At 43.3% G+C, this 26584-nt stretch overlaps 1 protein-coding gene, 1 long non-coding RNA gene and 1 pseudogene across 2 annotated transcripts in view; 1 reads left to right on the top strand and 2 right to left on the bottom strand.

Moving 5' to 3' along the window:
• The window catches only part of LOC137316696 (zinc finger protein 850-like), a 155533-nt gene that overhangs the window by 93479 nt on the left and 35470 nt on the right, over positions 1 to 26584 (bottom strand). The gene's annotated exons all lie outside the window — the stretch shown is intronic.
• LOC137316804 (histone H3-like) lies at positions 10077 to 10492 on the bottom strand (annotated as a pseudogene).
• LOC137316817 (uncharacterized) lies at positions 15990 to 24980 on the top strand. Its single transcript, XR_010961610.1, has 3 exons — positions 15990 to 16166; positions 16835 to 16921; positions 23954 to 24980. It is a non-coding gene; the product is annotated as an uncharacterized lncRNA (long non-coding RNA).

Raw genomic sequence — 26584 nt, 5'->3', positions numbered from 1 at the left:
GTATCAATTTCATCAGTGCAGACTGAGCCACACATTATATAGCAGTCCTAGAATCTCATATCCTATCAGACTCAAAGATACAACATCAATTGCATTAGCACAGACTGAGCTCCATGTTACTTACCAGTCCTAAAATCTCAGAGTATCAGATTGAAAGATTCAGTATCACTTCCATTATTGAAGACTGAGCTACGCATTGCATTTCAGTCAAAAAATCTCATACAGTATCAGACTGATAGATACAGTATCAATTCCTTTAGTTCAGGATGAGCTACATATTACATACCAGTCCAAAAATCTCATACAGTGTTAGACTCAGATACAGAATTAATCCCATTATTGCAGACTGATCTACACATTACATACCAGTCCAATAATTTCACCATGAACAGATTGAAAGGTCCATTATCATTCACAATAGAGTTCAGAGATTAAGATGTAATACGACTCCAAAAATCACACACATTGTTTGATTAAAGAAAATCAAAAAGTAATCCATATTTACAAATTAAATAATCAACGGAGAACTATATATAATTTAAAGTATTAAAGATACAGTTTCAAATACGATACTATAAACTGAAATAAGAATACAGAATGAATTCAGACTTGCACATTATCTCAGAGACTGAATTACAGAATGAATCCCACAATGAGATAAAGTAGCAGAGAATGTCAGATACAGAATGAATCTCACATTCACATACAGCACCAGAGACTGACAGATACAGAATGAATCCCACATTCACAAATAGCACCAGAGACTGGCAGATACAGAATGAATCCATCACTTATATATAGTACCCCTGAGACTGACAGATGCAGAATATACACCAAGCTGACAGTCAGTACCAGAGACTGACAGATATAGAATGAATCCTACACATACAGTACCAGGAACAGAATGAATCTCACTCACGCACAGTATCAGGGACTGACAGATACAGAATGAATCTCACACTCACAAACAGTACCAGAGACTGACAGATGCAGAATGAATCTCACAATCACATTACTGCAGACTGAGTTGCGCATTACATACCAGTCCATACATTTCATAGTGTCAGATTGAAAGATACAGTGTCAATTCCATTGGTGCAGACTGAGCTACATATTCGATATATTGGTAATACTCATGTTGTACTGAAATAAACAGTAGCAATACCATTGGTACAGACTGAGCTACACATTACATCCCAGTCCACAAATCATATAAATGATCAGACTGGAAGGTATAGTTTAAATTCTATTCGCACCACCTGAGCTAAAATTATATAACAGCCCAACAATCTCATACAATATTGGGCTGAAAGATACAGTATCGATTCCGTTCATGCAGACAGGACCACAGATTATATAGCTGTCCAACAATGTCATACCATATCAGATTCAAAGATACAATATGAATTCCATTAGCATAGACTGAGCTATATGTCACTCACCAGTCCAACAATCTCTCGCAGTGTTAGACTCCGACACAGAATTAATCCCATTATTGCAGACTGAACTACACATTACATACCAGTCCAGCAATTTCAATGTGAACAGATTGAAAGGTACATTATCATTCACAATAGAGTTCAGAGATTAAGATGTAATACTACTCCAAAACTCACACACATTGTTTAATTAAAGAAAATCGAAAAGTGTATCCATATTAACAAATTCAATACTCAACAAAGAACTGTATATAATTTGGAGTGTTAAAGATACAGTTTCAAATACGATACTCTGAACTGAAATAAGAATATGGAATGAATTTAGACTTGCACATTGTCTCAGAGACTGAATTACATAATGAATCCCACACCGAGATAAAGCAGCAGAGAATGGCAGATACAGAATGAATCGCACACTCACAGACAGTACCAGAGACTGACAGGTACATAGTTAATTCCACACTCACACACAGCACCAGAGAATGACAGTGATGGAATTAATCTCACACTGACATAAAGCACCAGAGACTGTCAGATACAGAATATACTCCACTCTCATATGCAGTACCAGAGATAGACAGATACAGAATAAACCCCACTCTCATATACAGTACCAGAGATAGACAGATACAGAATAAACCCCACTCTCATATACAGTACCAGAGACAGACAGACAGATACAGAATAAACCCCACTCTCATATACAGTACCAGAGATTGACAGATTCAGAATAAACCCCACTCTTATATATAGTACCAGAGATAGACAGATACAGAATAAACCCCACTCTCATATACAGTACCAGAGATAGACAGATACAGAATATACTCCACTCTCATATGCAGTACCAGAGACAGACAGATACAGAATAAACCCCACTCTCATATACAGTACCAGAGATAGACAGATACAGAATAAACCCCACTCTCATATACAGTACCAGAGATAGATACAGAATAATCTCACTCTCAAAAACAGTACCATAGAGAGACAGACAGCCAGATACAGAATAAACCCCACTCTCATATACAGTACCAGGGAAAGATACAGAATAAACCCCACTCTCATATACATTACCAGAGACTGACCTCTACTGGACGTAAGCTAGAACTGTAAAAGAGTGGAACAAATTCACATTATCTGTCGTGGTTCCAGAAACAGGACAATGTGCAATGTGAGGAAAGTTTCTGTTTGTAACTTTTACTCTCCTATTTTTGCACATTTTGACGGTGAAACATGAAGACAATTGATTCATAATCAAGTTTTTGTTTCATTCATTTGATAGTTGTGAATTTACTCCATTATATTTCACTGTACATTGCGCAGTATTTCTCTCTGATTTCTCAGGACACGATTTACATTGCTCCTCACCTGTTCTTGAGTTACAAGACATACTTTCTCTTTCTGCAGGCAAATACTTGAAGGACCCAGAATCAGTGTGATCTTTCCTGCACCCGAGGCACAAGGAACAGTGCAGCCAGCTCCTTCTCACACACAGTATGTACATTATCACTCACAGAGCACAGAGACACAGACAGGTCATCAGTTCCACAGTCTCACACCGCAGAAATAGTCAATCCCATACTGATCCCAATCGAACAGTCAAACAGAGCAGGAGAGACAGACGGAATTTCCATTTCACAATGACTCATTACCGCTGACCGGCAGATAAATAATTCCCAGTCCAAAATCACACCCAGTATCAGATTGAAAGGCACTGTGTCAATCTCGACAAATTAACTACCAGATAGAACTGACACATGGTACTGATTGATAGGTACAGAATGAATCACAATAGTGTACCCCGAGAATCAAATTAAATACCAGCCCACAACTCACACACATTATGAGTTTAAAGATGCAGTCTTCATGCCAATAGTGTACCCTGAGATACAAATTAGATACCAGTTCAGATGTTACCCATATTTGACTCACATATATGTACAAAAACCTCATAGTGTCAGAATGAAATGTACAGTTTAAATTCCGTTACTGCAGATTGAGGTATACATTAGATACCAGTCCAAAATTCTCATACAGTATAAGACTGAAAGATATAGTATCGATTTGATTAGTATAGACTGACCTACACATTACATACCAGTCCATAAATCTCACACAGTATGAAACTGAAACATACAGTATCAATTCCATTCGTGCAGACTGAGCTACACATTAAATACCAGTCCAGAAATCACATTCAGGGTCATGCTGAAAGATACAGTATCAATTTCATTAGTGCGGATTGAGCTGCACATTACACATCAGTCTAAGTATATTCCGCAGCATCAGACTGAAAGATACAGTATCAATTCCATTAGTGCAGACTGAGCCACACATTATATACAGTCCAAAATTCGCATATAGGATTAGACTGAAAGATACAGTAACAATTCCTTTACTGCAGACTGAGCTACGCATTACCTACCAGTCCAAAAATCACTTTCATGGCCATGCTGAAAGATACAGTATCATTTCCATTAGTGCAGACTGAGCTACACATTATATACCATCCAAAAATCACGTTCAGTCTCAGCCTGAAAGATACAGTATCAATTCCATTAATGCTGTCTGAGCTACACATTACATACCAGTTCAAAAACCGCATACGGTGTCGGACTGAAAGATACAGTATCATTCTTATTATAGCTGATTGAGCCACAGTATCAATTTGACTTGTACAGACTGAGCTACACATTACATACCAGTTCAAAAACCTCATACTGTAACAGACTGAAAGATACAGTATCAAATCCATTACAGCTGACTGAGCTACACCGTACACACTAGTCTAAATATATTATACAGAATCAGACTGAAAGATACAGTATCAATTCCATTATAGCTGACTGAGCTACACGGTACACACTAGTCTAAATATATTACACAGAATCAGACTGAAAGATACAGTATCAATTCCATTATAGCTGACTGAGCTACACCGTACACACTAGTCTAAATATATTACACAGAATCAGACTGAAAGATACAGTATCAATTCCATTATAGCTGACTGAGCTACACGGTACACACTAGTCTAAATATATTACACAGAATCAGACTAAAAGATACAGTATCAATTCCATTATAGCCGACTGAGCTACACCGTACACACTAGTCTAAATATATTACACAGAATCAGACTGAAAGATACAATATCAATTCCATTAGCGCAGACTGAGCTGCACCTTACACACTTGTCTAAATATATTACATAGAATCAGACTGAAGGATACAGTATCAATTCCATTAGTGCAGACTGAGCTACACCAGTCCATAAATCACATTCAGTGTCATGCTGAAAGATACAATATCAATTCCATCAGGGCAGACTGAGCTGCACAATAAATACCAGTCCAATAATTTCACAGTAACAGATTGAAACGTACATTATCATTCACAATAATCTTCACAGAGATTAAGATGTAATCCTACACCAAAACTCACACACATTGTTTGATTAAAACAAAATCCCAAAGTGTATCCATAATTACAAATTAATGCTCGACAAAAGACTGTGCATACATTAATGAATTAAAGACACTGTTTCAAGCAATCGACTCTAACCTGACATAAGAATATAGAACGAATCCAGACTTGCATTTTGTCTCAGAGACTGAGTTACAGAATAAATTCCACACTCACATACAGCACCAGAGACTGACAGATTCAGAATGAATCCCACACTCACATACAATACCAGGGACTGACAGATACAGAATGAATCCCACACTCACATACAGCACCAGAGACTGATAGATGCAGAATGAATCCCACACTCACACACAGTCTGACATCTACTGGCCGTAAGGGAGAACTGTAACAGAGTGGAACAAATTCACATTATCTGTCGTTGTGACAGAAACAGGAAAATGTGCAATGTGAGGAAATAGTTTCTCTCTGTATCTTCTACTCTCGTATTTTTTCAGTGAAAAATTAAGCCAATTGATTCATAATAAAGTTTTTGTTTTGCTCATTCCAAAGTTGTGAATTAAATTTCACTCTACATTGCGCAATATTTCTGTCTGATTTCTCAGGACACGATTTATATTAATTCAAATAAACCGAACTGAAACACGAATAAAAACTGAGCGCAAATCTGGAAGTTTCAATGGCGAACGTCAAAGGTGAAAAGGATAAATTATGCAAAATATTATACCGAAAATGCTGGAAAGACTCAGCAGGTCCGGCAGCATCTGTGGAGAAGGGAAGCTCGGGTTAACGGTTCAGGACTATGACCCTTCTATAGATCAGAAAGGTTAATCCGACATAATTTAAATAAGGAACGGGAATCAGCAGAGGGAAAAACTTCAAAAAATCAATTAATTTCACTGAATCCGAGCAATTGTGTCCCGTATCCACCGTACAGATCAGGGGAAATAATAATACAAAAGAACAGAGTTAAATTCAACATTATGGGGGAAATAAATGAATTTTAAAAATATTGTTAATACAAATTAGACCTGTTTCGGTTTTGGAAAAACTATCCCTCTGAACAGCATCAGATCGGTTCCAGTCTTGGTGTTAGTGATTTAATCGTGCTGGGATTCAAAACTGTTAGAATTAACTGTTTCGAAGGCAGCTCTGCTCACCACTGTAGCACCTTAGTTCACAAGGAGGGAAAAATAGAGTGTTTCTCTGGAGTTTGGAATTTGGTTTTCTAGCACTTTAAACACAGACAATAAATAGTTTCCAAACATCAGCCACTGAACAGACACAAATAGCTGGTGGAATTTCTCATTGATCGATATTAAATAAGAAGATGACAAAAGAGAATAGGAAGAGGTTAGGAAGAAGTCAAAAAAACAATTCGGGAAGCAAAGAGGAACTACGAAATAAAATTATCAAGGAATATAAAAAGAAAAAGTAAATTATTCCACTGAAACATAAATAACAAAAGGAAAATCAGAATATCTTGAGTGCCACTAAGGGATGCACAAGATCAACTCACAGGTAACATCAGAGAAATGGCAGAAATATTGAATTATTACTTTGCCTCAGTATTTACCCGAGTGATTAACAGGGTGAATGTGGTATGAGAGGAAGAGATCAATAAAGATATAAAGATATTGAGTTAGAAAGGGTCGTTAAACTCCTCGTTCAGATGGATTGCATCCGTGCATATTAAATGAAGCAAAGGAAGAGATTGCAGAGGCACTGTTACATATATAGAAAAAATCATCACAAAAGGAATAGTGCCAAAGGACTGGATGACAGTTAATGTGATTCTTATATTTTAAAACAGGAGATAGAACAATTCCAGGGAACTATAGACCAGTTAACTAAAGGTCGGTGGTTGGAGTGATCATGGAATCTTTTACTCAATGACGCAATAGAAAAACATCTACAAACCGAAAATATAATAAAGAATAGTCAGCACGGATTTCAGAAAGGGAAGGTTTAACAGTTTGACAGAAGGTTTGACAGTTTAAATTACAGTTCAACATAACTTATCTGCTTTTCAATTCTATTCCTCTCGAAATAAACTTCTGTGTTTGCTTTCTGTGGCCTTATCAACCTGTGTTGCTACTTTTAATGATTTGTCAATCTGTACCCCTAAATCCCTTTGCTCTTCCACCCCATTCAGACTCTTATTTTCCAAGCAGGATGTGGCCTCCTTATTCCCCCGAGCAAAATGCACCACCGCACACCTTTCTATATGGAAATTCAATGGACATTTACACCGCCTTTCAGCAAGCTTCTGAAAGTCTTGTTGTATTTTGTTGAATTCTTCCTCAGTATAGAAAATACCCCCTAAATTAATTACAAGCATTTAATACAGCATTACAACTCATGTTTTTTCTAACAAAATATTTCCCATTCCCAGTTTTTCTAAATCCCACTCGTGCAATATAATGTGAAGAATGAGTTTATCTTCTGTCCCTCTCTCATCTGTAAACTTCAATGACCCGGGGTTTGGGGACATCTACTGGCCGGAAGCAGAACTGCAACAGTTCGGAACAAATTGCTGAAACCGGACAATGTGCAGTGTGAGCGTGTTTGTGATTGGTGGCAAATACTAAATCTGATTGGATATCTGAAGAAACCAATAAGAGAGTGAAAAAAAATGTGACGTTGCATCACTCCCAATGACCCAATCACAATCATTGCCTTCCCCCATCCCTCATTACCATAGGGCTGTGGGGCTGCCTATTTAATCCGAGCTCGGAGCGGATTTGGGTCATTTCTGGGTCTGAAGTTGAGTTTGAAAATGCCTGAGGACAAGAAAGCAGCTCCCAAGAAGGGCGCCAAGAAAACCTTGAATAAAGCACCAGCCAAGGGCGGCAAGAAGCGGAGAAAGTCGAGGAAGGAGAGTTACTCCATCTACGTCTACAAAGTGATGAAGCAGGTTCACCCCGACACCGGCATCTCCTCCAAGGCCATGAGCATCATGAACTCCTTTGTGAACGATATTTTCGAGCGCATCGCGGGTGAGGCTTCCCGCCTGGCCCATTATAATAAACGGCACACCATCAGCTCCCGGGAGATCCAGACCGCCGTGCGCCTGCTGCTGCCCGGGGAACTGGCCAAGCACGCCGTGTCGGAAGGGACAAAGGCGGTGACCAAGTACACCAGCTCCAAGTAAAACTCCACAATGTACTAAAAAAAAATAAACACAAAGGCTCTTTTAAGAGCCACCCACAGTCTCTCTGAAGACGCTGTACCGACACCTCTGTATGGAATCATTTTACTGTAGATAGTTTGATACTAACTGTCTATAACTCTTGTGCTTTTGTAATCTCTCTTGAAATCTGGAAGATTCTCATAATCACTGCCCGGTATAATCTGTGTGTCGCTTTTTTATTTCGTCCCAATAACCAAAAACGTGTCCCTGATCCTCTCATTCCCGTTCATATTCTGCCCATTCCACCATATCTGCCCCTTCAGAGCCGTTTTAAGGCGGTGGATTAGACTTCAGTCATTTCTTTCTCCTTTTCCCGTTTGTTTGTTCATTATTCGGAAATATCACTTTCAGAACCGCAATCCTTTTTAAAACAGCAGCCCTGAAAGGGACTTCACACCGAGTACAGAATAGTCTAAAGGCTCTGTCACTGTTCGACTTCTTACACCAGGAGTCTCGGCTCCGGTTTCGATCGCGCTGCAGCTCCTGTGAACAGGGATCAATCCACAATCTGTGGTTTGTTACTTTTACAAAGATTGAGCTGGAATCTGCCCCGTTACAAAATGGGACTTTATTGGAGCCCGATTGAAAGCGAACGGTGAATGAAGCCGGATTTTAACCGGATTGTAAAAGATTCTGGAAGTTGTGACGGGAAATGTGGAACAACAGAGTAAAAGGGGAGAGATTTTTAAATCTTTGTCTTCAGGCGAGTTTTTTTTCCTAAATCCGCTTCTTGTGTTACAAATATATTGGCGGGCTTTTCAAATTTCAAAAAAACGGTTCAGTTCGGTATTTTCCGCCTTTTCTCATTGCCGGCTGTTGATTGGTGAATAAAACAGCTCTCTGAAAGGGCTATCCGTTGAACCAATGAGATTGAGGACAGATGGACCAATCACAATTGCCCCCACTGTACTCCTCCAGAAGGTATAAGAAGGGCGAGTGCGGGAGGATTTCTTCATTCTTTATGAAAGTGTTTGTGAGATTGTGGAAATGTCTGGAAGAGGAAAAACCGGCGGTAAAGCTCGGGCCAAGGCCAAGTCTCGATCATCCCGGGCCGGACTGCAGTTCCCTGTGGGCCGTGTTCACAGGCTCCTGCGAAAGGGGAACTACGCTGAACGTGTGGGTGCCGGAGCCCCGTTCTATCTGGCTGCTGTGCTCGAGTATCTGACGGCTGAAATCCTCGAGCTGGCCGGCAACGCGGCCCGGGACAACAAGAAGACCCGCATCATCCCCAGACACCTGCAGCTGGCCATCCGCAACGACGAGGAGCTCAACAAGCTGCTGGGACGGGTGACCATCGCTCAGGGCGGGGTGCTGCCTAATATCCAGGCCGTGCTGCTGCCGAAGAAAACCAGCACTGTGAGCTCCAAGAGCAAATAAAGCGGCCAAGATTTAATCTGATAACCCAAAGGCTCTTTTCAGAGCCACCCAAGGTATCTATGAAAGGGCTGGTTACTGTCTGTAGGATCAGGAATTAATTTCATAAGGACTTGATTCCGATTCTGGAAACGAACAATAATTTCTAAAATATAAATGATCCATATCGGTCTGTTGCAGGACTCGCTTCCGGACCGCAGATGTCGCCAACCTCCAATAGATTGAAATTTGCAGTTTGTCTGGTGAATGAGACAAAATACCGGAACCGTCAGAATTGTTAACTGGGCGGGTGGGATAGAGAAATACCAGGGTCGCTTTTTATTACAGTTCCGTCGTCGGATAACACAGGCTCAGTCTGTTATTTTACCAGATTTGTACAACAGATGCTGACTAATGTGCTGTTTATTGTATCAGCGATTGCTGAATTAAGAATGTGAGTGAAATTTGTGTTTGGATGTGAGTGAGGTATTTATTCTGTCCCTGTCAGTCTGACATCAGTTCCCTCCACTTTATACATTTCCCATTTAAGCAAATTTCTCACGGCTCTGCCATTTCAACAAAGGAGATCACAGCTCTTTCCATCGCCGATTTGGTGGCTCTGAAAAGAGCCTTTGTTGCACTTGGTGCTGAAGCCGGGTCGGGTTTAGGCGCGCTCCCCGCGGATGCGGCGGGCCAGCTGGATGTCTTTGGGCATGATGGTGACTCGCTTGGCGTGGATGGCGCACAGGTTGGTGTCCTCAAACAGCCCCACCAGGTAAGCCTCGCTGGCCTCCTGCAGGGCCATGACGGCCGAGCTCTGGAAGCGCAGGTCTGTCTTGAAGTCCTGAGCGATCTCTCGCACCAGGCGCTGGAAGGGCAGTTTGCGGATCAGCAGCTCGGTGGATTTCTGGTAGCGGCGGATCTCCCTCAGAGCCACAGTGCCGGGTCTGTAGCGATGAGGCTTCTTCACTCCGCCCGTGGCTGGAGCGCTCTTCCTCGCCGCTTTGGTCGCCAACTATTTGCGAGGAGCTTTGCCGCCGGTCGATTTACGCGCTGTCTGCTTGGTCCTGGCCATTTTCTGAACAGATCTCAACACAACCTGAGACACAGAGACTGTTAATACGGAGTGCGCTCTGGGGCCGCCTTATAAAGGGTCTAAGGGGATCCGCCCCTGGCCTCTGATTGGCTTCAGTCCCACACCAAGTCAGGGAGGGATCGCCCCTGGACGATAATTGAACCGAGCTCAGTCAGTCAGACCGAAACGGCGGGAGATATTGGGCCCCAATTGGCTGAGCTGAAATTAATCATCAATTTCAAAAAGCCCGCCAATTTCAGAGCATCAAGTAACAGTTTCAAGAAAATCTCATTTCCCTCCAGCAATTTAAGAATCTCTCTCTTTATAATCTCAATTATTTCCGACTCGTCAGCTCAAATCTCAGGCTGTTTCAAATTCCGGTTCATTCTCTGATCTGTCTGTAAACGGGCGGGAATAAAGCCCCGGTCATTGCTTTCCGGAACGGGACAAAGTCCAGCTTCAATTTCAAAAATCCCGCCAGTTCCGGCCCGGTGAACCGCTCCTCAAACAGAAACTTCACATCGAACTGATAATTGAATGAGGGCAGGAAATAAAGACCGAGCAGAGAGGACACAGCGGGAGAGGGAGTGAGGAGGGATTTTACTCTGAGCGGAGAAAGTAATGTCTGGGGAAAGACTCTGTATCCCCGCCTGTTCATTTCGATCGTGAAACCGGGAATTCCGCTCCTTCTCTCGGGATGGCCGAGAACCCCGGCCGTTGTTTCTGATCTCCCTGTACCGAGTGTTGGGGAATCTCCCCATACTAATTAAATATCGGAAACTGCTTCCTCACCCCTAGATCGTTCCTCTCCCCGTTCCCAGGTCAGTGCTCTCTCTGTGAGGCGGTGGGCGGCTCTTAGAAGAGCCTTTGTATTGTGTTCGGTTTGAAAGGGTCGAGTTGTTCAGCCGCCGAATCCATAGAGAGTGCGGCCCTGCCGTTTCAGAGCGGACACCACATCGCGTGTTCAGTGTAGGTGACCGCGTCCCTGATCACATTCTCCAGGAAAACCTTCAGCACCCCGCGGGTTTCCTCGTAGATCAGACCCGAGATCCGCTTGACACCGCCACGGCGAGCCAGGCGGCGGATGGCTGGTTTGGTGATCCCCTGGATGTTGTCACGAAGCACTTTACGGTGCCGCTTTGCTCCGCCTTTACCCAGTCCTTTGCCTCCTTTACCTCTGCCAGACATGATGATTCTTCACTCAAATCACTGCTGAATGAATGGCAAACTTATGCTGGTTCCGTTTTTATGCAGCCTGCACCGACCTGACTGAGAAAGAAATAGGGTGAGACAGGGAGGGGAGGAGACAGAGTGAGATATTAAACAGAGAGGGGAGGAGACAGAGTGAGATATTAAACAATTGTAAACAATTTTACAACACCAAGTTATAGTCCAGCAATTTTATTTTAAATTCACAATCTTTCGGAGACTTCCTCCTTCCTCAGGCAAATGTTTCAATTGTCAACCCCAGTCCATCACCGGCATCTCCACATCAGATATTAAACAGGGAGGGGAGGAGAGAGTCAGAGTGACGGACAGAGCGGAGAGCGGCCTCTGATCTTCCAGCTCCACCTCCAGCTTTCTCCACCCGCCAATTTCAAACCGTTTATCGATAATAGAACCGAAACACAGCGCTCCGCACAAACCCTGACAGACTCGGGCTTATTATTCAAGGATTCACAGAAACCCGGAGCTTTTAAATAAACCCCGTTACAATGAACAGTCAGCAATATTCCTGCCTAAATACAATCCCTTCTGTAACAAGTCAACCCGCCTCCTTCCATTTCAGTCCCAGACCCGATTCGATCTCCCCACACATCCCCTCCCAGACGAGTTCAGCAGTTTACAAACACTTTATTCCAGCTGATTTGGAGAATCTCATGTGTTGGGGTTTGAATTGTGATAGCGGCGGATCTCCGCCAGTTTTACCCTGTCACCGACTCTCGCCCTGAATCTGTGAGAATAAATGAACTGGGACTGGAGCCGAACACACGCCAGTTCCAGTGAGGCCCGGCTCGGACATCCCATTCTCTCTATTTTATTTCAGACAATTGTAAACAATTTTACAACACCAAGTTATAGTCCATCAATTTTATTTTAAATTCACAAGCTTTCGGAGGCTACCTCCTTCCTCAGGTGAACCCAAGGAAGGAGGTAGCCTCCGAAAGCTTGTGAATTTAAAATAAAATTGCTGGACTATAACTTGGTGTTGTAAAATTGTTTACAATTGTCAACCCCAGTCCATCACCGGCATCTCCACATTATTTCAGACAGTGGGGGTGTGGCGGGAATAGCGAATGTCAGCGAGTCACCGGGACTCTGGGTTTATTTGAAATGATTTCTATCTGAAATCTGAGCCAGGCCCCGGGACAGGAATCATCTGATTCCGGGATCAGCTCTTTTCTGAGAGACGTGGGTGGCTCTGAGAAGAGCCGTTGGGTTCAGATGGTCACAAGTTGCACTTGATTTTTTTACTTCTTTTTGCCCGCTGCTTTCTTCGGCTTTGCTAACTTCGGCTTGGGCTTGGCCCTCGGTTTTTCCACCTTCTTCGCCTTCGCCTTCACTGTCTTGGGGGTCTTGGGCTTCTGAGCCGCCGCTTTCTTCTTAATTGGTGATTTCGCCGCCTTTTTCGTGGTCGATTTCTTGACCGCTGGTTTCTTGGCCGTTAATTTCTTGAGGGCTGTTTTTTTGGCCGCTGGTTTCTTTTCGGGAGATTTCTTGGTCACTTGTTTCTTCACCTTCTTTACCACTTTTGCCTGGGTTTCCTTCTTAGCGACTCTGAAGGAGCCCGAGGCGCCCGTGCCCTTGATCTGCACCAGGGAGCCTTTTTCCACATTTCTCTTGATACTTAATTTGATCTGGGACCGGAGCTTCTCCACATCCAGGCCTTTGGTAGCCAGAACCTTCTTTATCGCGGCCAGGGATATCCCCTTGCGATCCTTGCAATCCCCCACAATCTTGAGGATCTGTTCTCCCAACGGGGGACCGGTGGTCTTGGGTCTGGGAACCGCCTTCTTCTTCTTGGGAACCTTGGGTGGAGCGGCGGCGGCAGGAGGTGCGGTTTTGGCGGCTGCAGTGTCTGTCATGTCCGGGAATCTGTCGAAAATCTCTCTGACAGTCAGAGCTGGGTCAGAAATGAAACGAGAGGCGGCGGCACAGAGCAACTTAAAGGCACAGAGCGGACGGGGCGGAGACATCCTGCTGTCAGCTCCCGGCCCCTCCAGCCTCTCTGTGTTTCTCTCTCCTCTTAAACTCCCAGATTCCAATTCAAATCGGGCACTCCAGAGTCCCAGACTAGCCCCTTCCTATCTCTAACACCGGTATGTTTGCTGTCGATAAACTTTCACCAGAATTAAAAGCACCAGTTTCGATTTAAACCCGTTTCATTGCTGCACTGATCGCGCTCTCTCACCCGATCGCTGACATGATCTCCGTTTTTCGGCTGAAATCTTGAATTGATCTGAAACTTTACCTTAAATTTCCACTTCGGAGCTCGGCAGGGGAGGAGGGCGATCCTTTGACAGGGATTTTTTCAAAATTTTACTCAAAATAGACTTGGAAATCCGGCGATGAGACCGGCCACACAAACACAGTGACATTAATCTAACCCGCCCGCCCCTTTAACACACTCTCTCTGACACAATGTTCACATCTTCACATTCACAGGACAAACTGTTCGCCAGATTGACAATTCCCGGGACAGGCTTTCCTCCCCGCTCGGCCTGTGCTGCAGATTCTCGGGGGTTAGTTGTAGTTTCCCAGCTCAGTAACTGTTAAACACTCTGAGGCCGGCGCTCCTCACAGTGTCTGGTCCCCAGTTTCAGGGACAGGAGTCAATCACAGCTGTGGTTGTGATTATCCATATCTGGTTTTACATTATTACATTGTCTGCACACAGAAATATGTTTGGTTGAGGCGATAATACAAATAATCCGCTCTGGGCTCCTCCAGTCTCTCTGTCTTTCTCTCCCTCCTCCAAAACTGACTGACAGACAATAGTAACTGGTGTCCCATCCGTCCCATTCTAAACACCCAGAGACGGCCAGTTACTGAATAAATTCAACATTCATCGGCAGTCCAGTGTCAGACAGTTACAGGCTGTTTCTCTCCACCTTTCCTTACTCGACTGGAGACTGATAAATGCACCGTCAGACCGGCTCATACAGAATAGAAGGGACAGTGACCGTCTCACCAACAGCACCGGAGGTCTGTTCACAGACACAGAATCAGTCTTTACCTTCCAACAGGGTGTTCATATTACGTTCAATAACACTATCCCGCTTTCATGTACAGCGCTAGAAATAGAGAAATACAGACGGACAGATAAAGAGAAAGACAGAGACAGGCACACAGACAAAGTATCATTCTCACACTTCCTCTCAGTGTGTCCGTTTCACACTCAGCAAACAGTATCCCACCTTCGTGTACAGCGCCAGAGAGATACAGACAGGCAGAGTATCAGCCATACGCTTCCCATCAGTGTCTCTGTATCACGCTCAGCAGCAGTATTCCACCTTCATATGTTGTACAAAAGAGAGAGAGAAACTGACCTGCAATGTCCCGTTTTCACCCAGCAACAAATTGGAAAATTCTCCATTCCAATTGCCATTCCAAGCTGGAGTGACAGAAGATGCAGTCTCATCTCTCACTGATATTATTTCTGAGACAGACACATTATTAATCCCACTCTCAGGGACAGTGTCACGCATTTAACCCTCTCTTGCATGTTGTACCATCTGCAATTTTGCAGCTCAGGGCCCTTCTGTATTTCTCTCAGTGACCGAGAGTTTCACTCCGATTGAAATAAACTGGGACTGTAGCCGTCAGATATTAATCCGACACGGTCCCAGCAAATACACCGACTCCCACTTTCCTCCCATGTTTCTCGAGGATGAAATCCTCTCATTTCGAGGATTTCATTTTCACATCGTTCACCTGACGAAGGAGGAAGCCTCCGAAAGCTTGTGAATTTAAAATAAAATTGCTGCACTATAACTTGGTGTTGTAAAATTGTTTACAATTCTCCAGGATTGGTTGGAGGAATCCGGCCTCCAGATACGGAGTCACAAGTTTCTTTATCAGTAACGGGACCAAGAATGAACAGAACCAATTGGCTCATTTCACAGCCGCCCACTTTATCTCTGAAAGACTCTTTTCCATCAAAAGATACCGAGAGAAACAGCAGGGATGGAAACATCTAGTTTAATAGTTAGAGATTGGAAAGTCAGTCTGGATTCCAGCGTTAGGCACTGGTGGAATTCCATCTGTTTCCCATTCTGGTGCCTGTTCCTGCACTGCCTGTGGACCCCATTCCCTCTGACCTTTCCCCCAGACCCACTTCCTTTGCTCAGACTCTGAAAAATTCCAATTGGGGAAAGTTTCCATCGATTTTTGTATTGGGAATTAAACCAGATATCTGCGCATGCGTGACTCAGCCCCGCCCCCAGCGCTGGGTGTTGGTGAGCAGAAGAGCGCATGCGCGCTCCCCTCCCCCAGCTCGGCCTGTGGGCGCCATTCCCTCAGTGAGCGGAAGAAGATGGTTTAAAACAGCCGGGAATGGAGAGATCACGGCCCCCGGGGGAAGGGAGCAAAGAGCAGCCTCGTTACAGCAGCTCATCGCTTCGGGACCGTGTCCGCAGATGGGCTCAGAGATCGGCATTGAGTCCGGGGGAAGGTCAGGGGGAGTCCGGGGGCTGTTTGTAAGAGGCGGAGTGGATCAGGAACTGGTCCCGGAACATGGAGTGAGCGGGGGAAGGGAGAGGTCATTCTCGGGCTGTGTGTGCACAGGGTGTGTCCAGGGTAAGGGAGACAGAATGGGAAGAACCTGCTATTTAAAATCATTGCTGCTTTCTCTCCTCAAATCAGTCGTGAATGTTCCTGGTTTAGTTCCAGTCTCACCCTGTTACTGGACAGTGAACAGTCAGGATGTGGGGAGTTATACAAGCAGTATCTATTGCAGGCATCAGGTGAGAAGTGTGAAGGACACATTTTCAACAGCGGTTGTTTGGTTTCGGGTGAACGGTTAGTCCCATGGGAGAGGAGTTGAGAAACCTGACCTGTAGAAAGGTCCCTGCCCCAGCGGGTAGTCCCATTCACTGATCAGTGCAGGGGTTGGGTTGTGTCTGGATGTCACTAAATTGTTTTAAAATCGTCCAGCACACCTGGTGTGCAGAAGCTGAGTGGTGCAGTGCTGCAGTGGAGTCAGACATTGACACTGTTTCTATCACTGGTTTTCATTTGTGGATATTCAAAATGATCATTAACAGAGATATTAAACTGATCACTTTTGTATTTTCTACCTCACCTGTTCCTGAGTAACAAGAGATAATTTTCTTTCGACAGGCAAATCCTTGAAGGATCCAGAATAAATGTGATGTTTCCTCCACCCGAGGCACTGGAAACAGTGCAGCCAGCTCCTTCTCACACACAGTAAGTACATTATCACTCACAGAGCACAGAGACACAGACAGGTCATCAGTTCCACAGTCTCAGACAGCAGAAGTAGTCAGTCCCACACTGATCTTAAATTCCAGAGACACATTTTCAATCCAACAGAGCAGGTGAAGTCGATACTGTTCCATTTCTCCCAAACTCAGTCCCACTGACAGGGAAATACAAAAATCCCAGTCAAAATCACACTCTCAGATTGAAAGGCACTGTGTCAATCTAACAATAGGGCAACATTAAATACCAGATAGAAATCACACATGGTACCCGATTGAAAGGCACAGAATGAATCCCAATAATGTACCCTGAGATTCCAATTGAATACCACCCCACAACTCACACATGTGAGTGTAATACATGCAGTATCCATTCGAATAGTGTGTCATGAGATACAAATTGCAGACAAGTCCAAAACTCATGTGGAGTATCAGACTGAGAAATGCTGTGACAGTGTAACCTGAGAAACAAATTAGAAACCAGTTTATAATACACTCATAGTATGAGATGTAAAGATACAGTATCAATTCTATTAGTGCACACTGAGATACACATTACATACCAGTCCAAAAATCTCTCTCAATATTAGACTGAAAGACACAGTATCGATTACAATAGAACAGACTGAGCTACACATTATACACCAATTCAAAAATCACTATATCAGTTTGTAATATATGTTATCATTCACAATAGTACACAAAAAAATTGATTTAATAGTAGTCCAAAAAGCACACAAATTATCTGATTAAAAACCTCCAGCACGAAATCCTAAAGTTTATCCATATTTATCAATAAAATGAGAAAAACTATTTAAACATGAAGATATTAAAGCTACAGTATTGAACACCGTAATGTAATGTGAGAAAATAATTACAGACAGATACAGAATAAATCTCGCACTCATGTATGGTACCACAGTTGACAGAGAATGAATCCCCCACTCTCATAATGTACCAGAAACTGGCAGATAAAGTATGAATCCCACACTCACACAGCATCAGAGACTGCATATATTGAATGAATCGCAAACTCAAACACACTACTGACAAGATACACAATGAATCCCACACAGTATCACGGACTGAGAGATACAAAATGAATCTCTCAGTCACCTACATTAGTGCAGGCTGAGTTACAAATTAGGGACCAGTCCACAAATCTCAGTGTCAGATTGAACGATACAGTACCAATTCCATTAGTGCAGACTGAGCTACATATTAAACACCAATACAAAAGACCAATACATATTCAGACTGAAATATACAGTATTCCATTGATGCAGACTGAGCTGCACATTGTATATAAGTTCAAAAATGTCACCATATCAGTTTGGAAGATACACTAAATCACAATTGTGTTCACATTGATGCAGATTTAATCGTAGCCAAAAAGTGCAGTGATTCTCTGATTATAACCTACAGCATCACATTTTAAAGAATATAATTATCTACCACTTAAACACTGGGAAAAATTAGTTATACATTTATGTATTAAAGATACAGGTTTGAACGCCATGCTGTAAACTGAGATACAAATTAGATACAGATAAAGAATGAATCTCATACTCAGATCCAGTGCCAGAGACTGACATACAGAATGAATCCCTCACTCACACAATGTACCACTGACTGACAGATACAGAACGAATCCCACACTCACACACTGCAGCACAGACTGACAGATACAGTATATATATCACTCATATACAGTATCAGAGATTGATGGAAATGGAATGAATGTCTCACTCACATACAGCACCAGACACTGACAGGAATAGAATGAACCTCATTCAGATACAGTACAAGGGACTGACATATATAGAATGAATCCCACACTCACACAAAGCACCACAGGCTGACAGAATCAGAATGAATCACGAAGTCAAATCACTGCAGACTGAGTTACACATAACATGCCAGTCCAAAAATCTTAGTGTCAGATTGAAAGATAATGTATCAATTTCATTAGTGCAGACTGAGCCAAACATTATATAGCAGTCCAACACTGTCAGACCTTATCAGACTCAAAGATACAACATCAATTCCATTCGCATGTACTGAGCCACATGTTACACACCAGTCCAAAAATCTCATACAGTAACAGACTGATAGATACATTATCAATTCTATTAGTGCAGGCTGAGCTATATATTACATTGCAGTCCAAAAATCTCACAGTGTCAGACTGAGATACAGAATTAATTCCATTATTATAGACTGAGCTACACATTATATACCAGTTAAATAATTTCACCATGGACAGATTGAAAGGTACATTATCATTCACAACAGAGTTCAGAGATGAAGATGTAATACTACTCCAAAACTCACACACATTGTTTGATTAAAGAAAATCCAAAAGTATATCAATATTTACAAATTAAACACTTGATAAAAAACTGCATAGCCTTTAAAGTATTAAAGATATAGTTTCATATACAATAATATAAACTGAAATAAGAATACAGAATGAATCCAGACTTGCACATTGTCTCATAGACTGAATTATAGAATGAAACCCAGACTGAGATAAATTAGCTGAGACTGACAGATACAGAATGTATCCTAAACTCATATACAGTATCAGAGACTGACAGATACAGAATGAACCCCACATTTGCATGCAGCACCAGAGACAGACAGAAACAGAATGAATCCCACACTCACATACAGTACCAGAGACAGACAGATACAGAATAAACCCCATACTCATGTACAGTACCAGATACAGACAGGTAAAGAATAAACCCCACACTTATATACAGCACCAGAGACAGACAGAAGCAGAATAAACCTGACATTCGCATACAGTACCCGTTACAGACCGATACAGAATAAACCCCACACACGTATAGTACCACAGACTGACAGGCACAGAATGAATCCCACAATCACACACAGTACCAGAGACTGACAGATACAGAATAACCCTCATTCATATACAGTACCAGAAACAGACAAATAAAGAATAAACCCCATACTCATTTGCAGTACCAGAGACAGACAGATACAGAATGAATCCCAAATTCACATACAGTACCAGAGACTGACAGATACAGAATGAATCTCAAATTCACACAAGGTACCAGAGACTGACATATACTGAATAAACCCCACATTCACATACAGCACCAGAGACTGACAGAGACAGACAGATACAGAATGAATCCCAAATTCATACACAGTACCAGAGACTGACATATACTGAATAGACCCCACATTCAAACAGTACCAGAGACAGAGAGACACAGAACAAAAAACACACTCATTTCCAGTATCAGAGACAGACAGATACTGAAAAACTCCAAACTCATGTACAGTGAGACTGACAGACACAGAATAAACCCCACACAGGTACAGTACCACAGACTGACAGGCACAGAATGAATCCCACACTCTCACAGTACCAGAGACTGACAGATGCAGAATAAACCCCACACTCATGTACAGTATCTGAGACTGACAGAAACAGAATAAACCCCACACTCACACACAGCACCAGAGACTGATAGGCACAGAATGAATCCCACACTCACACACAGTACCAGAGACTGACAGATACAGAATAAACCCCACACTCATATGCAGCACCAGAGACTGACAGATGGAGAATAAACCCCACACTCACACACAGCACCAGAGACTGACAGATACAGTATATAACCCCCACTCATATGCAGCACCAGAGACTGACAGATAGAGAATAAACCCCACACTCATATGCAGCACCAGAGACAAACAGATACAGTATATACCCCCCACTCATATGCAGCACCAGAGACTGACAGATACAGAATAAACCCCACACTCATATACAGTACCAGAGACTGACAGATACGGAATGTGTGAATTTGGGATTCACAGTATCGGAGACAGACAGATACAGAATAAACCCCAAACACATCTACAGTATCAGAGACACACAATTACAGAATAAACCCCACACTGACACACAGTTCCAGAGACTGACAGATACAGAATAAACCTCACACTCATGTACAGTATCAGAGACTGACTTATACAGAATGAATCTTATACTCACACACAGTACCAGAGACTGACAGATACAGAATAAAGACCAACCTCATATACTGTACCAGAGACAGATAAATACAAAATAAACAACAAACACATCGATAGTATCGGAGATAGATGGATGCAGAATAAATCCCACACTGACACACAGTACCAGAGACAGACATAGACAGAATAAACCCCACACTCATATACAGTACCAGAGACTGATAAATACAGAATAAACCCCACACTCACACACAGTACCAGAGACAGACAGATACAGAATGAAAGCTGCACTCACACACAGTACCAGAGACAGACAGATACAGAATAAAACCTACACTCACACACAGTACCAGAGACTGACAGATACAGAATAAACCCCACACTCACACACAGTACCAGAGACAGACAGATACAGAATGAATCCAACACTCACACACAGTACCAGAGAAATACAGGCACAGAATAAACCCCACACTCACACACAGTACCAGAGACAGACAGGCACAGAATAAACCCCACACTCATACACAGTACCAGAGACTGAAAAATACAGAATAAACACCAAACTTTTGTACAGTATCAGAGACTGACAGATACAGAATAAACCCCACAATCATGTAAAGTGCCAGGTAAAATTGTTTGGTTCGTGAGTGTCTGCAAATGAAGGAAACATGGTGTCTGGAAAGGGAGTGTCTATACATGAAGGAAAAACGGTGAAGGGTCAGGGAATATCTATAAATGAAAGAGAAATGGTGACAGGTCAGGGATTGTCCATGAATGAAGGTGAAATGGTTTCTGGTAAGGGAATATTATAAATGGGAGAAGACATGGTGACAGGTCAGGGAGTGTCTAAAAATGAAGGCGAAATGGTGACGGGTTACGGAGTGTCCATAAAGGAGGGAGAAATGGTGACAGGAGGCAGAGTCTGCAAATGATGGAGAAATCGTGACTGGTCAGGGGGTGTCTGTAAATGGAGGAGGAATGTTGACTGGTCCGGGAGTGTCTGTAAATGAAGGAGAATTGTTGACAGGTCAGGTCGTGTCCATATCTGAAGGAGAAACAGTGATGGGTCAGGGAGCGTCTATTAATGAAGGGAAATGCTGACGGGTCAGGGAGAGTTTGTAAATGAAGGAGAAATGCTGAAGGGTCAGAGAGCGTCTATAAATGTAGGAGAAATTGTGTTTGATCAGAGAATGTCTGAAAATGAAGGCGAAATGGTGACTGGTCAGGGGGTGTCTGTAAATGAAGGAGGAATGGTGATTGGTCAGGGAGTGTCTGTAAATGAAGGCGAAATGGTGACTGGTCAGGGAGAGTCTGTAAATGAAGGAGGAATGGTGATTGGTCAGGGAGTGTCTGTAAATGAAGGCGAAATGGTGACTGGTCAGGGAGAGTCTGTAAATGAAGGAGGAATGGTGATTGGTCAGGGAGTGTCTGTAAATGAAGGCGAAATGGTGACTGGTCAGGGAGAGTCTGTAAATGAAGGAGGAATGGTGATTGGTCAGGGAGTGTCTGTAAATGAAGGCGAAATGGTGACTGGTCAGGGAGAGTATGTAAATGAAGGAGGAATGGTGATTGGTCCGGGAGTGTCTGTAAATGAAGGCGAAATGGTGACTGGTCAGGGGGTGTCTGTAAATGAAGGAGAAATGGTGACTGGTCAGGGGGTGTCTGTAAATGAAGGAGAAATGGTGACTGGTCAGGGGGTGTCTGTAAATGAAGGAGGAATGGTGATTGGTCAGGGGGTGTCTGTAAATGAAGAAGGAATGGTGATTGGTCCGGGAGTGCTTGTAAATGAAGGCGAAATGGTGACTGGTCAGGGGGTGTCTGTAAATGAAGGAGGAATGGTGATTGGTCCTGGAGTGTCTGTAAATGAAGCAGGAATGGTGATTGGTCCGGGAGTGTCTGTAAATGAAGCAGGAATGGTGATTGGTCAGGGGGTGTCTGTAAATGAAGGAGGAATGGTGATTGGTCAGGGGTTGTCTGTAAATGAAGGAGAAATGGTGATTGGTCAGGGGGTGTCTGCAAATGAAGGCGAAATGGTGATTGGTCAGGGGGTGTCTGTAAATGAAGGAGGAATGGTGATTGGTCAGGGGGTGTCTGTAAATGAAGGAGGAACGGTGATTGGTCCGGGAGTGTCTGTAAATGATGGCGAAATGGTGACTGTCAGGGAGAGTCGGTAAATGAAGGAGGAACGGTGATTGGTCAGGGAGTGTCTGTAAATGCAGGAGAATTGTTGACAGGTCAGGTCGTGTCGATATCTGAAGGACAAAAAGTGATGGGTCAGGGAGTGTCTATTAATGAAGGGACATGCTGACGGGTCAGGGAGAGTTTGCAAATGAAGGAGAAATGCTGAAGTGTCAGGGAGCGTCTATAAATGTAGGAGAAATTGTGTTTGATCAGGGAGTGTCTGAAAATGAAGGAGAAATTGTGATAGGTCAAGGAAAATCTTTAAATGAAGGAGAAATGGTGACTGGTCAGGGAGAGTCTGTCGCCAAAATTGGGAGATATCACAGATGGACGGCATACAGGCAGCTATAGGGAGGGACATTGTGTGGAAATGAGGGGCAGAGCATATACACACAGCCAGAGTCAGCATATTCAGGAGAGGAGAGGGGAATCAGTGAGTGTAGAACTGAATCCAACCAGAGTCAGCAACTTCAGGGGAGGAGAGGGAGGGGAACCAGTGAGTGTAGAACTGAACCCAGTCAGAGTCAGCACCTTCAGGGGAGGAGAGGGAGGGGAACCACTGAGTGTAGAACTGAACCCAGTCACAGTCGGGATCTTCAGGAGAGAGAGAAAACTTAAATAGAAGGAAAAATGTTGGAGGTGGTGCGATGGGTTTGGGTTTCAGCAGAGGGAGGAGGGTGAGTGTGTGGGACGGGGATTTACAGTTTGGGGGAATGAGCGGGAAGAATGTTCTATTGAAACTAGAATTGCCTGTTCTGAATTTCTATCCTGTATTCACAGTGAGGACTTTTGTTATCTCCTTTTACAGGGTATTAGAAGGGGCGGATTTGCAGACGAGAAACTCAAACCAAACATCACGTCAAGATCTGACTCCATTCACCAGCACCTGAAGATTATCGGCCTTAAAATGTCGGACAAATGTTGATCTGTTCTATCTGTGGGAAAAGATTTCAAACATCACTGTAATTGGAATAGCAGCGAGACACACACACCCGATTGAGAGTGTTCCAGTGCACTGACTGTGGGAAAAGCTTTCACCAGTTACACAGCCTGAAGAAACATCATACCATTCACAGTGGGGAGAAACGAGACACGTGTTCTCTGTGCAGACGAGACTTCCACTGATCTCCAACGTGGAGAGACATGAGGACACCCGCAACATGGAGAAACTGGGGAAATGTGGGGACTGTGGGAGGGGATTCAGTTACTCATCCCGGCTGGAAACTCATCGACGCAGACACACTGGGGAGAGGCCGTTCACCTGCTCCGTTTGTGGGAAGGGATTCACTCAGTCATCCCACCTCATTGAACATCAACTTGTTCACACTGATAAGAGACTTTTTAAATGTTCTGTCTGTGAGAAGAGCTTTAAAAGAAAAAGTGATCTGCTGACACACCAACGCACTCACACTGGGGAGAGGCCGTTCACCTGCTCCGTGTGTGGGAGCGGATTCACTCAGTCATCCCACCTCATTGAACATCAACTTGTTCACACTGATAAGAGACTTTTTAAATGTTCTGTCTGTGAGAAGAGCTTTAAAAGTAAAAGTGATCTGCTGACACACCAACGGGTCCACACTGGGGAGAGGCCGTTCACCTGCTCCGTGTGTGGGAAGAGTTTCACTCAATCATCCCACCTGCTGAGTCACCAGCGAGTTCACATGTGATTCCAGGAGTTGGATTCTGCTGTTATTGCTGCTGTTAATCACATCCAGGACTGAACCGTGTTCATTCTGACAGTTGGGGGTTGTTTTTGATGTTAATAATCCCTTTACCTGGGCTGGAGTTTAGTATTCTGTACAAGTGTGAAATGAATCAGCTTTCTTTCAAACAAAGTGTTTCTAGTCCTTCATATCTTGATGATAAGAATCATAGAAGTTTACAACATGGAAACAGGCCCTTCGGCCCAACATGTCCATGTCGCCCAGTTTATACCACTAAGCTAGTCCCAGATGCCTGCACTTGGCCCATATCCCTCTATACCCATCTTACCCATGTAACTGTCCAAATGCTTTTTAAAAGACGAATTTGTACCCGCCTCTACTACTGCCTCTGGCAGCTCGTTCCAGACACTCACCACCCTTTGAGTGAAAAAATTGCCCCTCTGGACCCTTTTGTATCTCTCCCCTCTCACCTTAAATCTATGCGCCCTCGTTATAGACTCCCCTACCTTTGGGAATAGATTTTGACTATCTACCTTATCTATGCCCCTCATTATTTTATAGACTTCTGTAAGATCACCCCTAAACCTCCTACTCTCCAGGGAAAACAGTCTCAGTCTATCCAACCTCTCCCTATAAGTCAAACCATCAAGTCCCGGTAGCATCCTCGTAAATCTTTTCTGCACTCTTTCTAGTTTGAGGACTTATGATGAAGTGTGTGGAATCCTGAGTTCCTTCACCTTTTCAAAAGATGGATCTACAAGATGTCCAAGTCTGACAGGACAGAAAATTGTATTATATCACAGGGTCCACTTCAATCAGCCTGAGCAGATTTCCACTACACTTGTGTGAAAAAGAGCTTCCTAATTTCAATCCGAGACGCCCTAGCTCTAAATTTAAGTTTATGTCCTCTTGTTCTGGATTCCCCCACTGGAGAAAATAGTTTCTATTTCGACCCTATCGAGCCCCTTTATAATTTTAAATCCCTGGATCAGATCACCCCTCAACCTTCTAAACTCAAGTGAATGGAAACCAAGTTTATCCAGCCCGAGTATCATTCTGGTGAATCTGCACTGTCCCCCCTCCAAGGCCAATATATCCTTGGTGAGGATCAGTACTCCAGAGGGGCTCTGACCAAGACTCTGTAGAACTGAAGCATCACTTCCTTCCCTTTGTATTCCAGCCCTGGAGATAAAGGCCATTAATCTGTGATTGCTTTTTGTATCTGTGCACTCGCCTTTAGTGATTTGTGTACATGGACACCCAAATCCCTTTGCTCCTCCACCGTTCCCAATCTCTCACTTTAAGAAAATACTCCAATGTTTCCTTTTTGCATCCAAATTGAATGATCTCACTCTTCCTCACATTGAACTCCATCTGCCGCAGTTTGTCCATTCACTTAAACAGTCCCTTTGTAACTTCCTACTCCCATCTACACCACTTACTGTGCCTCATAACTTTGTGTCATCTGGAAACTTGGATCTACAACTCTCTATTCCTTCATCCAATTTATTGATAAATATGGTGAAAAGCTGAGGCCCCAGTACAGATCCCTGGGAACACCACTTGTCATATCCCACCAATCAAAGAACTTTCCCTTTATCCCTACTCTCTTCTCCGACCTCCCAATCAATTACAACCCATGTCACAAGGTCACTTTCAATTGTGTGCATTTTATTTATTCTATTAATCTCTTGTGCTGAACCTTATCAAATGCCTTCTGGAAGTCCACATAGACAACATCCATAGACACTCCCCTGTCCACCTTGTTGGTTTCC

This window comes from Heptranchias perlo, unplaced genomic scaffold (assembly GCF_035084215.1).
Source record: "Heptranchias perlo isolate sHepPer1 unplaced genomic scaffold, sHepPer1.hap1 HAP1_SCAFFOLD_60, whole genome shotgun sequence".
Taxonomy (NCBI): domain Eukaryota; kingdom Metazoa; phylum Chordata; class Chondrichthyes; order Hexanchiformes; family Hexanchidae; genus Heptranchias; species Heptranchias perlo.
This window is presented reverse-complemented; position numbering and strand designations above follow the sequence as displayed.